This window comes from Choloepus didactylus, chromosome 13 (assembly GCF_015220235.1).
Source record: "Choloepus didactylus isolate mChoDid1 chromosome 13, mChoDid1.pri, whole genome shotgun sequence".
In the NCBI taxonomy this organism is placed as follows: Eukaryota; Metazoa; Chordata; class Mammalia; order Pilosa; family Megalonychidae; genus Choloepus; species Choloepus didactylus.
In genome coordinates this window covers 93,996,249-94,010,861 of record NC_051319.1, presented here as the reverse complement: position 1 = coordinate 94,010,861, position 14,613 = coordinate 93,996,249, and positions in this window count along the sequence as shown.

The window sequence follows — 14,613 nt, the reverse complement described above, 5'->3', positions numbered from 1 at the left end:
ATCAAATGGAGAGAACAGCAGTGCTCACCCTCAGGGCTGCTGTGAAGGTGAAGTGCGGGTTCAGCCGAGTGCCAGCTCGGCAGGTGTTGGATATGATTACGAGTGGTGAGTCATGGGCCTGACACACAGCAGACCCACCATTAATGTCATCCCCTTCCTTCCTGAACCAAGATGATGGATTCCAGTCATAAGCATAACCCCAGGTTGCAAGTAAGAGACTGTGGTACAAGGGTCGGGGAAGGCTTGTACACCCCACCCCAGCGTCTTGGTAACACCCAAAGGACCACCAACAGATCCCAGGGTAAAGATAAAGCAAGTCAAACATTACCATCAAAATTATGTGACATCCACTCTGGAGATTGTGAAACTGAAGTTATGCCTCTGTTAGTTCTGCTACAGTAGAAACATCAGAGAGTTTTCATCAAGACTGAAAAGAAAAACAGAGAAAAACTACCAGTGCCAAGTTGTGGAGAGACCCACCATTTCAATACCCAAGAACCATGCCTGGTCGCCGCTGGAGTCGCCTACACCTGTGAGCCGACGGGTTCCGTTAGCAGCGCCCATTACCCAAGGTCAGGATAGGGGACTGAAGAGACCCGGGTCGTCAGAAGGTCTAGGTCATCAGAAGAAAGTTCCAGCACCAAATCTCTCAAAAGGGTAACTAAATGGCTCCTGTTCGTGACTCAGTCTCCGTAAATCTGTCTCTGGCATTTTGGAAGCTGTTTCTGCTTCCTGCCCATACCATCTCTTGGGAATTATGAGTACGTTACATTTATGAACCACTATGTGAAGTGGCTTTTCTTTCCAGATGGTGGAGAAGCAGCCTTGAAATCCCTCCACTCCCAGAGGAAATAGGTTAATGAGACTCTGGCTTAGGAAGCCTTCTTGGGAGGTGCAGGGAGGTTCTTGTAAGGAGCTGGGCATGAGAGTGTGAATGGGTGAGTTCTGTGTTCTCAGAGAGTGTGTGCAATCGAGAGGGGAACTCCATCCAGGACGGTGAGAGGCCTGGGGAGCGGAGGACTCGTGGGGCCTGGGAGAGCTGCCTGCACATCTCTAATGGGTGATCATCCTGAGGAAGAGGTTGAATTGGTACAATTGGAACATAGAGGAAGATGGATGTTAGATTCATGTAGGACTTTTTAAGTCAGTGGAACTACACAAGGATGAGATCAGTCATCTGGGTAAAGAAGTGAGTTCTCTGTCAGAAGAGGAATGCAAGCAAAGACTGGACAACGACTTGACAAGTCCCTTCTAGTCCTGAGATCCTGGGAACTTATCTCACTCTTCAGGTTCTCATCCCCATCCTGTTCCCACACTCTAGCCTTGACTTTATACCAGTTCTACTCAAAAGGCAGAGCTCAGAGGCGGAGAGTTGGAAAACAATTACAAATCGGAAAGGGCCATGACTCCCTGAATTAAAAATCAAGCTCCATATGTTTCCTTCGATGAGCATAAAACTTTTGATCCATTGATCAAGAGTTTGATTCTGGGAGGTGAGACAATTTGTGATGAAATGCTTATAATTACTTGCCTTGTGATTTAACACATTTCTCAAAAACATCATGCTGTGGAAAACTGTCCACAGACATATTATTGAAAATGATTCAGAACAAGAAATGTGGTGATTCCACTGAAGTAAAATGATGTGTCTGTGTGTGGGTCAATGTGAATGAAGCAAGGTGCCCTCTTGGAGAGTGAATTTGTTTTTCTCTCCCCTAATCTACTGCACAGACCAGTCAAGGACAGAAAGTCACCATGGAATGCCTGAGGGTGGCATCTCTGGAAACGGCAGAGGAGGGTGGCTTGTCCCATTGTCCTGGGAGAAAGATGTAACAAACCCCTTTGTGTTGCTCACCAGGGTAGAATGGTGGGGACAGGGGGAGGGGGTAATAAAACAGCACAGCCCCCCCAAATCTCTATGCCCGCTCTGACATGTGATTGCTGATAGAAAATGGGAAAGGCTTGCACTAAAGGGCCCTGGGATGCCAACAAAGCCAGTGATGGGTGATGAAACATTCTGCAGGAAAACCCACAGGTGGCGCTTCCAGCAGCTACACGAAGCAGCAGGAAAATGGCCTTCATCTAGGACCCCAGGAAGTCTGGAAAGTGTTGTTTTCAGCTTCCTAGCCTCCGTAGTAATGAAGACACTCTAGAAGTAGGCCGGAAAAGATGCAGGGCTAATCCACCAAATCTCTTGCCTAAATCCATCACCCTCTATGTGCTATCCAAGCCTGGTCATTTTGCAGCTGGCAAAAATTCACACCACCGAACATAGGAGCCTGGGGTACTAGAAACAGCACTGTCTTCAGAACTCAGGATCCCTGACCCTATCATAGACTCTTAGGGCAACAGAATCAGCCAATCAAAACCTGCTGGACAAAATGTCCCACCATCCACGATTCACTCAACAAACACTGTGGCTCTCACAGCCATTACCACACTCTAGAACCTTGCCCCACCCACTGATAACTAACTTTGTAAATTCTCTCCACAAGGCTGTTCCACTTAAATTTCTTGCTATCCTGGGATTGTTTGTTTTTTAAAATAGATACTTGTCCTTCCTTAACCATGGTCATGGCTAATTTCTTGCCATCACACCACTTTCCCTTTTTTGTTTCCTGAGTATTGTGTGCCTGTGCAATCCAAACTCAATATTCTCCTTTGGTGACAGTAAATTATTTAGAAGGAAACTGAACTAGCAAGCCAAGTTCTCAACCCAGCTGTGCCACTGACTTGCTGTGTGACTGGGACTCTAAGTTCCCCACCTGTAGACAGGGTCCTTCCTGTCTGCCCACCTGGCAGCACTCGGGCGGGACCCTGGAGTACTTTGACCCTGTAGGGGTGGGTCTGCCCTCCTCCACTGCCTGCTCCTTAAGGACTGGGACTGTGTCTGCTGCACCCTTTTCTCAAACGAATATGTGCGAGTATCTATTATACGCGCAGCACTGTGGTTGCAAGGGGAATACACCATTTCTGGTACAAATAAGGGGGAGAATTAATGCTCTGTGTTTTCCAGCACTCTTTTTGGAGAGGTATAGAAACTCAACTCTTACTGGTGTCAAAACAAAAGGGAATGCACTGGCACCTGCAACTGAAAAGCCCATAGATAGATTCAGGTTTAGGCATGTCTGGGTCCAGGGAATCTAAAAGTGTTGCCCTGGAATCTGTCCCTGTCTGAGAATAGATTTGGGGAAAGAAAGAAAGAGAGAGGAGGAGAGGCAGAGAGGGAGGAAGAGAGTAAAAGAGGGAGAAAGATGAGGAGGAGGAGGAGGAGGGAGAAAGAAAGATATCCATTACACATATGCCCAGAAATAATGCTACCATAAGGAAGTCAATGCTAAGAGATATAAGAAAGTTCTGGGTGAAGCACAAGAGGATTTCAGAAGAGGGAGGAATTAATGCATTCATGCATCTATTCATTTATTTATTCAGGTATTAAACATTAAACTCCTATTCTGGGTTTTTCTCTGGAGTAGGCCTGGAGCCCCAGAGATGAGGAAGATCAAGTGCCTGCTCTCAGGGAGCTCCCACCATCCAGTGGGGGAGGCAGGGTGGTGGAGAGCCGAGTGCTAATTTGCACCATGCCGCAGGGACGCATGGGGCATGCGCATGGGGCATGCGCAACAGAGAGAGCTGGGACGCTTCCCGGAAGCAGTGGACTGGACTCGGACCCTGAAGCATTTGGAAGAGTGAAAATGGCAGGGAAGCAAAGGGAACAGGATGAGCCAAACTGGACTCAGAACTGCTCTGAGCTTAAGTCACTGAATATTGTCAGCAAACGACATTGGTAAAGTATTTATTTCTCCAGGCTGGATCTCGGTTTTTCCATTTTTACAGTAAAGGGGTTGAGCAGCTTGTTACTAGGACAGGAAGGTGAAAAATATCACACACACACACACACACACTCACACACACAAACTGGCCGTGGCTGCTTCAGCCTGTGGAGTTGAGTCACCTCTAGGCAATCTCACTGACTGGGTAAAGGTGAGGCTCCCAGGGACCAGTCCAGAGAAGAGAGAAAGAGAGGAAATGGGAAGGAGCCATTTAAAAATAGACCTACTGTTTGAATAGATACTACCTGCACCTTGTCACCACGAAAAAGTTACAAAATGGTGTTCTGTGAAGAGTAAGTGCCCTCCCAGCCCCACCCCAACCTCCCAGTTCTCCTTCCCAGAGGAAGTCCCTGTTACCAATTTCTGGTGCATTCTTCCAGAGCTGTCTCTGCAAATACAAGCATTTTCACCTGCATATACACTGCCCCCACGTTTCGTTTTGTTTATATTTGGGAGCAAACTATTCACACTGTTCTGTTCCTTGCTTCTTTTGCTTAGTAATATGCCTCAGCTGTTGTAGGGTATCTTTATCTGGAGCCCTGCTTTTTTCCATTAGTGGTTGGATGGTGCTCCACTGTAGGCTTGTGCCACCATTTGCACAACCAGCCCCATGGGGATGGGCACTGAGGCTGTGTCCAATCCTTTGCTGCTATTAACAGTGCTAAAAGCCTGTCCTGGTACCCCATCATTTCCACATTTGGTGGCAGGGTGGAAGCTCCCGGGGCCCCAGAAGTGCAGCTGTTGGGTCAAAGACCTTCCACATTTGTGACATTGACATGTATTGGTCCAGTCCTTGTAATGAATCTCCACTCCCACCAGCAAGGTAGGAAAGGCCCAAATAACAGGAATCTGGTGTTTGTTCAGGCAGCCCAGGAGGGAGAGGGAAGGGGGATGAGAACTTGGGGAAGAGGCGGGACGTGGGGAGAAAGGAGGAAGTCCTGATGGACAGGAGGCCTGGTGTCCTGAAGGAGTCTGGAGCCTGGGGATAGTCAAGGCCAAGGAGAAAGCCCCAGGGTCCTGTGATGGAGCAGTCTCCTCTTCCCCAGTTGCACTGCCTCCAGCGATGACTCAGTGAGAGGCCTGCTGTACCCACGGCCTTGCATCCCAGGACTGGTGCTTGAAAAAGCTTGAGATAGAAAAGAATTCCCTGGACTTGCCTGAGTGTGTGGGTTGGGAGCTGAAGTCATTTTGTCTGGATGTTAAAAGAAGGAGACTTTGGACATGGAGGAAGCTGTCACCTGGGTGACATCTGCTGTGACAGACTCAGTGCCTCTAAGACCAGGTGGTTCTTTCCCTGCCCTTCCCAGTCCTGACAGGTCAGAACTCTGAATCTCCGTCCCTTGCTTTCCCAGTCTTGGGAGAGGATACAAGTGAGCGGTGTGACTCTGGCCTCCAAGGAGGTGACGTCTGGGTGTTTGGTGGTAGTGGTGATTGTGGGGGCAATCTCCTTTGTTGCCAGTTTATCAGAAGCACAGCTCCAGATTTCTGCAGGAGAAAACCTGGATCCACCCCCAACCCCTGGCCCCTTCCCTCCATCCTGTCCTGATGTTCCCACTGGATCCCCCCAAGGATTCCGAAGGCAGGAGAACAGGAGGGAATGGTCCCCAAATTTGTGCTTGAGGAAGCCCCATCTCCTGGAGGAACTTAGCCCCAGTGCCCCAGCATTGCCCCACGAGGTCTCCCTGTTTCCAGCAGGTGATGTTTTCCCTTAAGGGCCAGGCCCGAGGCCACACATGCCAATGGAGTCCCAGAGAGGGGAGGGCCACCAGGGGCACCAGGAGAGTCCTAACCAGGGTGGAGGCCCTGAACTGCCCTCTGCCTCTCCATGCTGTGTCAACATGACAGGGCCCTGGCAGTTTCAGTAAATGTTACTCACGCTTGCTCAGGACAAAAGCACCCAGTTAGGGCTGGAGGCGGGGGCAATCGGACAGACAGACATTGACAATGTGTCCCACTGCAGTGGGCATAGCTTTGCAGCCAGTAGGATCAGGGTTTGCTTTACTGCTATTAGCTGCATAGACGTGTCTAAACCTCCAGTTGCTCAGAATGTGAATAAGAAAGAATGAGAGGCTCTTTTCTTTCCCAATTCAGAAGAGCAAGCAGGACTCCAAATCCTGGAGGCTGGGAATCCACTTGCCCCACCTAGAATTAAGAAGCTTTGCGTTCCAAATCCTGGTCCGGGGGGTCCCCAAACCTTTTGATCATAATCCCCTATCAGTAAACAGTAGCTTATTTAAATGAATAAAATTTATTTTAAAATAATTAAAAAATAAATACTCATTTACAAATTCTGTAAAGTACTGTTTTATTAATATATTCCTGTAAAAACAAATACAAAATAGAATTTAGAAAAGATGAAAGTAAAAATAAATACAAGTTGCTAATATTTTTCCTAAGCCTCCAACAGCAGCCCATTTTGGAAACCACTGACCTAGCCTCAAGAAAACACAGAGCTGGGTTGTCTCAGAGACTTAGCGCACGGGGTGTGTCCCATATGCTAACCTGGGAATGTGGCTGCTGGGAGATTTGGTAGACTTGGGCCCTGGAGAGGATTTGGGGTGTTTCCTTGATTGGCAGAGGCTGGGCTGAGCTTGCAGATGGAGCCCTGCCTGAGGAGGGGGATGTGACTGGTGGACGGGCTGGACCTTAAGCGTCTTGGCTTGGGAATGGCTGGGCAAGATTCCAGTGCCCCAGTTTTGGCCATGTGAGGACGGGGAGCTCTTCTTCATGAAGATCCCATTCTCCTTCCAGAGCCTCCATCCCTCGCCTCCTTAGATAATGAGCTTAACAACGATAGTGCTGGCCATGGAGAGAGAACGTGATCCCTGGGAGGGGTCGTCACAAATGACTGCTGTTGCAGGGAGATTTAATATGACATGGACACTAAGAGAAATGTGATATTTGTTCCACTTGCTTGCTGTAGAGCAAATTTGTATTCACTACCCAGGTATGAAAGGGTTATGGAAAAAGAGGAAAGTTAGAGATGATTCCAGTTAGGTCAACCTTGTTGGTGGGATTAGGGGAAAAGTACTTAATATCTCCTTCCAGACCTTGGCTTTCATTGACTTTGGCGTCCACCCTTCCCTGCTTCCCTGCCCCTTTCCATCCCCCTTGCTTGACGCTCCTCAGCTGGCCCTCAAGATGACAGGCTGACTCCAAGCCTTCGCAAACCACCCAGGACTGTTAAACAAATCCTATAATTAGAAACCAGGTTTCCTAAACGAAATGAAAAATGTAACATTACCCTTTGTTTGTTCACTGGATGCTCAATGCATGTCCCATGACCCAGAGGAGCTGTGACCTTGGGTTTCCAAGAAGCCTTAATAAGGTAATGTTTATGAGGTTCTTTACTTTACAACTCCACTGGAGTACAATTCTGTGAAATGAAGACAAGTTATAATTCTAAGGTGTCTCAATGGTGGGGGATGTTGTCCCCTTAAGTGTTGTGTGGAAAGCCCCAGCATTGGGAATTGAAGTCGATTCTGGTGCTGGTTCTGACCCTGAATTGTTGTGTGGCATCATATCTGTCCACTTCCCTCTCCAGACTTCTGTTTGCTCATCCGTAGACATGGGGACATAAAGGGACTTGTTTGTCCTAGCAGCCTCTTCCAACTCTGACATTCTGCAGTGTGATTTCTGGGACTCTGTACCACTGAGGTTTAGCTCAAGCAAGGACCCTTTTCCAAATTTGACCTTCTTTGCACCCCTCCAATGGTCTTTTCTCTGTTCAGCTTTAACCCTGACTGGCCTCTCTTATGAAATAAAATATATGAAAAATAATGTGAAAATGACTAGTGGAAAAAAAAAAAGATAACTCCTTAACTCTTTGCAGGAATTCAAACTGGTCAATTTGAGGAATAGAAAGAACCAGAGTTGTTCTGCCTGGAGAATGTAGCCACTATTATGTGAACATAATAATAGCTGACATTTATTGTGTGCTTTCTATGAGCCAATCTCTATCCTCTCAGTTAACCTCACAGTGACCCTCTAAGGTAGCTGCTTTCTCATTACCCATATTTTAAAGATGAGAAACTGACATTTAAAGAGAGGAAAGAATTTGCCCAAATGTAATATATATGGTGGGAGCACAGATTCCAGAAGCTATTCTTAACCTTTGCAAATCTGCTGCCTGTAAACCCTCCTGTTTTGGTACTTTGTGGAAGGAAGAGTCGTGATGAAGTTCCCATCGGACTGTGACCCCAGGTAATTCTGATGAGCAGAGAACATCCTCCTAATCTATGCAGGACATGTAGTCTAGGTGAGAAATATACCTCTGCCAGGCTAACCTTCCAAGACGTGGGGGTTGTTTGTTGCTGCAGCACAACGTGGCCTGTCCTGACTGATACTGTTTGTCATGGGCAGAGGGAGCAGCTTTGTTCTATATGGTCTCAAAGAGCTGATCAGCGGTCAGTAGGTGGAAGGAGCAGGGAGGCAGACATTTAAAACATGTAGAGACTAATAAGAGACTGAGGAGCATTTTGTAGGAGTAACATGGAGGAGAAGCTAGCAAAATGACACTTAATGTTCCATTGAGCTTGATATTCTATGAAATGGCCTAAAAAGTAATATGTGTACATGATTTGGCAATGCCTAGGGTTGACATAATGGGATAGAATGCAAGGGAGTCCCAATATGGAAGAAAAAAAGTGATGAACATAGCTATGTGTTAGCCAGACTGGAGCCAAACAACCCTAGATTTTCCAAGAGTACACTACCGAGGGAGATAGAGTCGGGGGTCATCCTGACCTGAATTCTCTCCAGAGCTGACTTAGAAAACCTGTCCCCTGGCAATGAGTCCTCCCACCAGATACATTTCCCTCCAAAGTAGATTTGTTGTGAGAGCATAGCCGGGCCATGTCAGAAATAATTTGCATGGCCTTTTGAGGCTCTGTGTATACTTCCTGATAGGGGTGCCCGCCTTCAACCCCTGCCCAGTTCCAATGCTCGTTAACATTCCCCCAGGTGGGGTGGTGGCATCAGGCACCAGTCTTTCATTCCAAGCTCTGCCCCTCCTTTCCTCACTGCATGGCCATGGGCAAGTTATTTCCCTTCCCTAGGACTCAGTTTTCTCTTTTGCAAAACAGGGATTTATATTCACACCAGGTTGATGCAAGGAGTAAATAAAGTCATAAATGTAAAAGTGCTTTGCAAACTGTAAAGTGCCACACACACAAGCAAGGGGTCTCTTTCTTACTACCAGGCAAATATTGGCAGCATCTGCCTGGGTTCTCCGGCTGGACCACTGTTGTCTCCCAGGGCCAGAAATCTTAAAGTTACCTACAAATATTACAACGATTGTTGAGGCTTCTTTCCTGGGAAATAGGCTTTGGAAATATCAGATTCCATGCTAGCCATTTCTTCCTCTTTCCCTGAAAATACAATATTTATGAGAACTGACCTTTCAATGGAAATTTGGCAAGATTTCACATTCTGGAGACACTGTACCTTCTTCCTCCAATGCCCCCCAGGGCTGAGGTCATGGGGCTTCCCAGGAGAGCAGGTGGTTCTCACAGATGCAGGAGGTGCAGGTGACTGAGAGCAGAAAGGCCCAGCAAGGTCCCTGAACCACAGGCTGGTCTTAAAATATTGACATTGCTATATCCACCACCCTCTATTAGAATATAAGATCAGGGACTTTTTTTTCCCAAGTTGTTCGCTGCTGTGTGCTCAGGGCCTATAACAGTGCCTGTACAGAGAAGGCACGTCTTAAGTAAAGTGAATGAATCCTTCTCGAGAAGTCTCACGGGTTTTTCATTGCCCAAATTCTCATACCCTGAAAGTCACACTCACAGGATCTCACAGAGCATCCTAGGCAAGCAAGGGCCTTAAACCATCACCTGGGGCAGATTTTGAGGTCATCTCCCAACAGGATCTGACCTCAGAGAATCACTGCTGCAGGGTGACTGGGATTAGGATTTTCTCTCTAGACCTAAAAGCCTCTGATTTTTTGAGGCTGTTTTCTGGAGGAAGGGGGGATGGGGACAGAGCCTTGACCATGGCTTTCAAGGCTTCTTGCTGAAAGGTGAGGGGGTCTAATGGGCCAAAGGCCACACTAGGGGAGTTTACTTTGTCTTCAGAGCTGCTGCTTGCTCCCTGAGTGGTGGACAGTGACCAGCTCTCAGTCCCACCCCAGTCACAGTGGCCCCAGGATCCTGGGCCAGGTGCTGAGGGGCATGTTTGTTCAATGAGAAAGCTTTGCTGTCCACAGGAAGTTCCCACCTGATGGCTCTTCAAAGTGATAAAGAACAAACACACACATATGAAACACCATCCCCCAATTCACCCTCACACAGACACACACCAAAGCAACCACAATAAAAGTGGCACCATCTGAACCGATAACAGAAGCCAGTATCTAAGGCAGACTTTGATAAGTGCCATCAGCTTAATGTTCAGGAGAGCAAGCCTTTGAACCCAAGCTGCAGAGGAAGGATGACCCCTCTTTTCCACCCCCCACTAGCTCCCAGGACTCGTCTCCCAGAAACGGCTGAGAGATACCAATGTTTTTCTTCTCACACCCTCCACAGACCAGGCTACTTCTTCCATGGGGTGGGGGGGCTGGGGTTCTGAAGAGGACATTTCTCAAGCTGTACGCTTCTCCTGCGTCTGTTGGACGATGGGGACTCAACCCACCCCGAGATAGATGCAGACCCACCCAACAAAAGGAGATGCTGATGGATTTGGGGGGTGTAGGGGGAGTTGGGATTCTAGATCTTGTAAATCCAGACGTCCTGTAAACTGTGACCAGAGTATAAACATCCCCTGGGACCGAGCAGAGGATATGCCGGTGGGCAGAGGGCCTGAGCCTCCATCTGTCCTGGGGAGGGGCTGTTTATCCCACATTCTCCACAGGCTCCCTGGGGCTCCTTCCTGCCCCAAATCTGGGCAAATCGAGGCAGGTAGGACAGCCCCACGTCGGGGCCCGAGCCTTGAAGATAAGAGTGGACTTCTCAGGCTGGAAGGAGGCTATTACAGCTCAACAAGAACTTGCTCCTTCCTCTCTCTGAATCTCCCTCATAGCACCCCCAACTAGTCTTCTGGCCTCTGCTGATGGGGAACTTGCTCTTTATCAGAGCAGTTGATTCTATTACTGGGACTCTCTGACAGTTGGAAAGTTCTAGAATTGAGCTGACTAGCATTGTTCTGTGCCACCAGATTGTGCAGAACTAAGAACAATGGGTACAATAAAATAATAGCAGGAACATTTGAGCTCCTACCCTGTTCCAGGCGCTTTACATGCATTATCCCATTAGATCCTCCCCGCTCAGGAGGATGTGTAGGCTCAGGGAGGTTAGGCCACTTGCCCGAGGTGACCCAGCTGCTCTGGGCCGGCTGGGATTCAGGTCACTCGGGTTCAAAGCCAGTGTCTTTGAATGTCAGTCTGTGTTGGCTCTTCAGAAATCAAAAAGCAAAAATAGCACATATACCCACAAAAACACCATACGACAAACACATGCACACACAAAACCAAACCAAATTACAATAAAAACAGCCCAAGCTTGCCAAATATTAACAGTATTTATGTAACAGTTAAATCATGTTTTTTACAATTAATTCATTTTAACACTCTATGAGGAAACTGAGGCTCATCGAAGTTAGAGAATGTAGACGCAGCCACATAAGGAGGCAGAGCAAGTGTCCAATCACCATTTTCTGAAGTCTGCAGTCTCCCACAGTACAAAGGAGGGGGATTTTAGCATAATAAAAGAGCATAATTCTTGTTTTTAACAACTAGAGCTTTAAAGAATGGAATGGGCTGCCTCAAAAGGAAAAGATCTCTGGATACTGAAGGAATCCAGCAAAGATGTTTTAGAGGGGGTTCTTACACTAGTGGGGACTGGTCAAGTTAACCCTAGTGCTGATGTCCTATGGGTGGCGAGCACTAACAGGAGACCAGGTACAGTGTGGCGTCAGTCTGCAAGTCAGAAACATAAAACTTGGTGTTTGCAAAGCTGGGTGCCTGGCCCACCCAATCCCAAGCGCACAAGGCAGCCCCTTGGAGCCCTGCTCCAACTCGCATTTGCCTGACTGTCCCCCATGGGGGAGGAGACCCTGGCGCCTGGCAAAGGGTCATGTTGATGTGGCGGCCCCTCTGCACGTCCCAGGGGCCGCCCATTCACCCAGGCCTTTCCCTTTTTTGAGAACTGGGAGCTTGCTGGCTGGGTCTGTTCCCACCAACGATGTTCCCGTCCAGGGAGCTTAAAATAGCGCCTCTTGGCTGGGGCTCTGGAGTGAAGAGTGAGGCAGGCATTTGTGCAAATATGGGCCTGAGAGAGGGACTCCTACCCAGCCCGGGGCAGGGGGAAGGAGGCGGGGGGACAGGGGAGAGTGGGCACAGGCTTCATGGAGGAGGGCCAGGCCCTCCTGTGGGGGATGTGCCTTCTTGGCCACAGCTCCCTCCATCTTGCAGCAAAGGCACCTCAGGGCTTCCTCCTGCCTCCCCCCACCTTACCGGGCCCACTTGGGCAAGTCTCTAAACCAAATCCCTCAGGTCCTCCTTGCCCAGCTGAGGCTCCAGGCTGAGCATTCTTTTGCTGATTCTAGCCTTGTCCCCACCTCACAATGGCCTTCCTACCTAGGAATACCCCGGAAGCATCATTGAAACCCCCAACTCAAAACTTATTTTACTGGTTGCAGTTACCATTAATATTAGGCCTTTAGTATTTTCCAGGGCCTGTGCTACGTGCTGTAACATGCATTATCTCATTTGATCCTTACCACAATTCATTGAGAGCCAGGTTATTATCTCCACTGTGCAGAAGAAATTAAGGCTCAGAGAAGTCAAGGAACTTTATCAAGGACACAAAGCTGTGACCTGGCAGGGGCAGGATTGAAACTCAGGTCTGTCAACTTCTTGAGTCTGAACCTTTATCTGCTGGGCTGTACTCCTTCCTCTAGGCACCCATTGCTCTGGGCTCCCATTTTTCTGTCCTGGTTTTATCCCTCCTTATTATAGCTGGTTTCAGCCAATGCACCAAATACTTAGTGACTGCTTACCACGTGCCCGGAATGCTGCCGGGTGCCCTGGCCTCGGCCTGGGAGCTCTCTATAGCCCTGCATGGCAAGATGCCACGCACTGACGGCCACCAAAACATGCCCAAAGTGACAGCTCCATTCAGGCTTCAGAGTCCCACCAAGGACTATAGTTTTGGCTTGGGCTTGTTGAGCCCCCAGGCCTGCAGGCCTGTGTTGTTTGAGACAGTGAGGGCAATGGACCCTCCTCAGGGACCATTCTCCTCTCCTGGCTGCAGCGCCCCTTTCTTAAGCCCCCCCTGCAGGGAACAGCATGTGTAGGAGTCAGACAACCTTGGAGTCAAAGTCCTCTGTGACTTTGGGCAAGTGACTAAGCTCTTGAACCTCAGTTTCCCCAATCGTAAATTAGGGATAACATTAGAACCTCACCACAGAGCTGTTGGGAAGATTTAATGAGCCAGTGCACTTGAAGGACTGAGTACGGTGCACAGGACTCAGTAAGTACATACCATGTGGCAGCTGTTACTATTACTAATTGCCACTTTCCGACAATTATGGTGTCCAAATGCCTAGGGCCTAGCACAGAGTAGGTGCTCAAAGTGGAGCCAAGCGCTCAGCAGACAGAAGCCACCCTCACCCCTGCCCCTGCTGTCTGGCCAGCCATGCTGTTCCTTTGTGCCCTCATTTTCAGCCCCGGGGCACATTCCTGGGAAAATGGATGGCTGGCGGGCACTTTTGGTCCAGGTTTGCTGCCCTCTGTAGGGATGTCTGGCTTTCTGGTGGCGCCACCTGGTGCTGAGTGCAGCACTGCTCCTGGCAGCCCCTAGCACGACCACCCGCTGCCCCTCACTTTCTAGCTCATCCACGTGTACCAAAGGCTTCCTGTGCAGAGAGATCCAAGGCCCCCAGCCTCACTCATGGAGGGCAGGAGCCCCTGAAGCCCAAGTTCCTGTGCCCCTCTCTCAGGCCTGGTGCTGATCCCTGGGGCTGGGCCCCTTGGCCTGCCTGGGGTCACACTCAGGACATCCCTGAGTGTGGATGACCCCTCAGTGGTTTCTTGAAGCTGAGACTGAGATGGCCCAGGTGGTGGGCGCCTGGCCCATGCCTGACTCCTCACAGCATCTGCCTGGAAACCTCTCGGCTCCTCTTTCCCAATGTGGGGAGTCTGGGACCTCCAGAAGGATTGGCCCATCTTCTGGGTCCCCTCCTAGCAGAAAGGCCCAGCCTGGCCCAGAGCTGTTTGCATAAAGCTTGTGGGGAAAGCAGCGAATTTAGCACTAGGAGACAGAGTTCTGGTGCCAGTTCTGGCACTAACATGCCATGTGAGCCTGGCTAAAGCCCCCTCCCTCCTGGGCCTTTGTCTCCTTGTGGTAAAAGGGGGACGGGGGAGGCTGGGCTGGATATTGTGTGAGTTCTCAGACTGGGATTCTTGTTAAAAAGCAGATTCTTGGGCTTGCTAAGTCAGAATCTCCTGGGCAGGGACTCTGCCATCTATATTAGCAAGCACTGATGCTGGGTGTTGGGGAGGCTGGTAAGTCTTGTCTTTGGGAGACAGAAGCAGGAGGTTTGTATTGCCGGCAGGCGAGGAGAGTATGGTGATTCCAGGGGTCCTGAAAGGCAGAGAAATCTCCCTGCACCCAGGTACCCATCTTTGAATTTTCCCACCTTTCTGCAGATGTGGAGGGTACACCCCAACTGCACATCTGTCAGGTCCACTGCCAGAAGCAGAGGGGTTAGCCAAAGCCTGTGCCAAGTAAAACTGAGTGCCCCATCCCGTACCCCCTCATGCTGGCTGTTTCATTTGTTC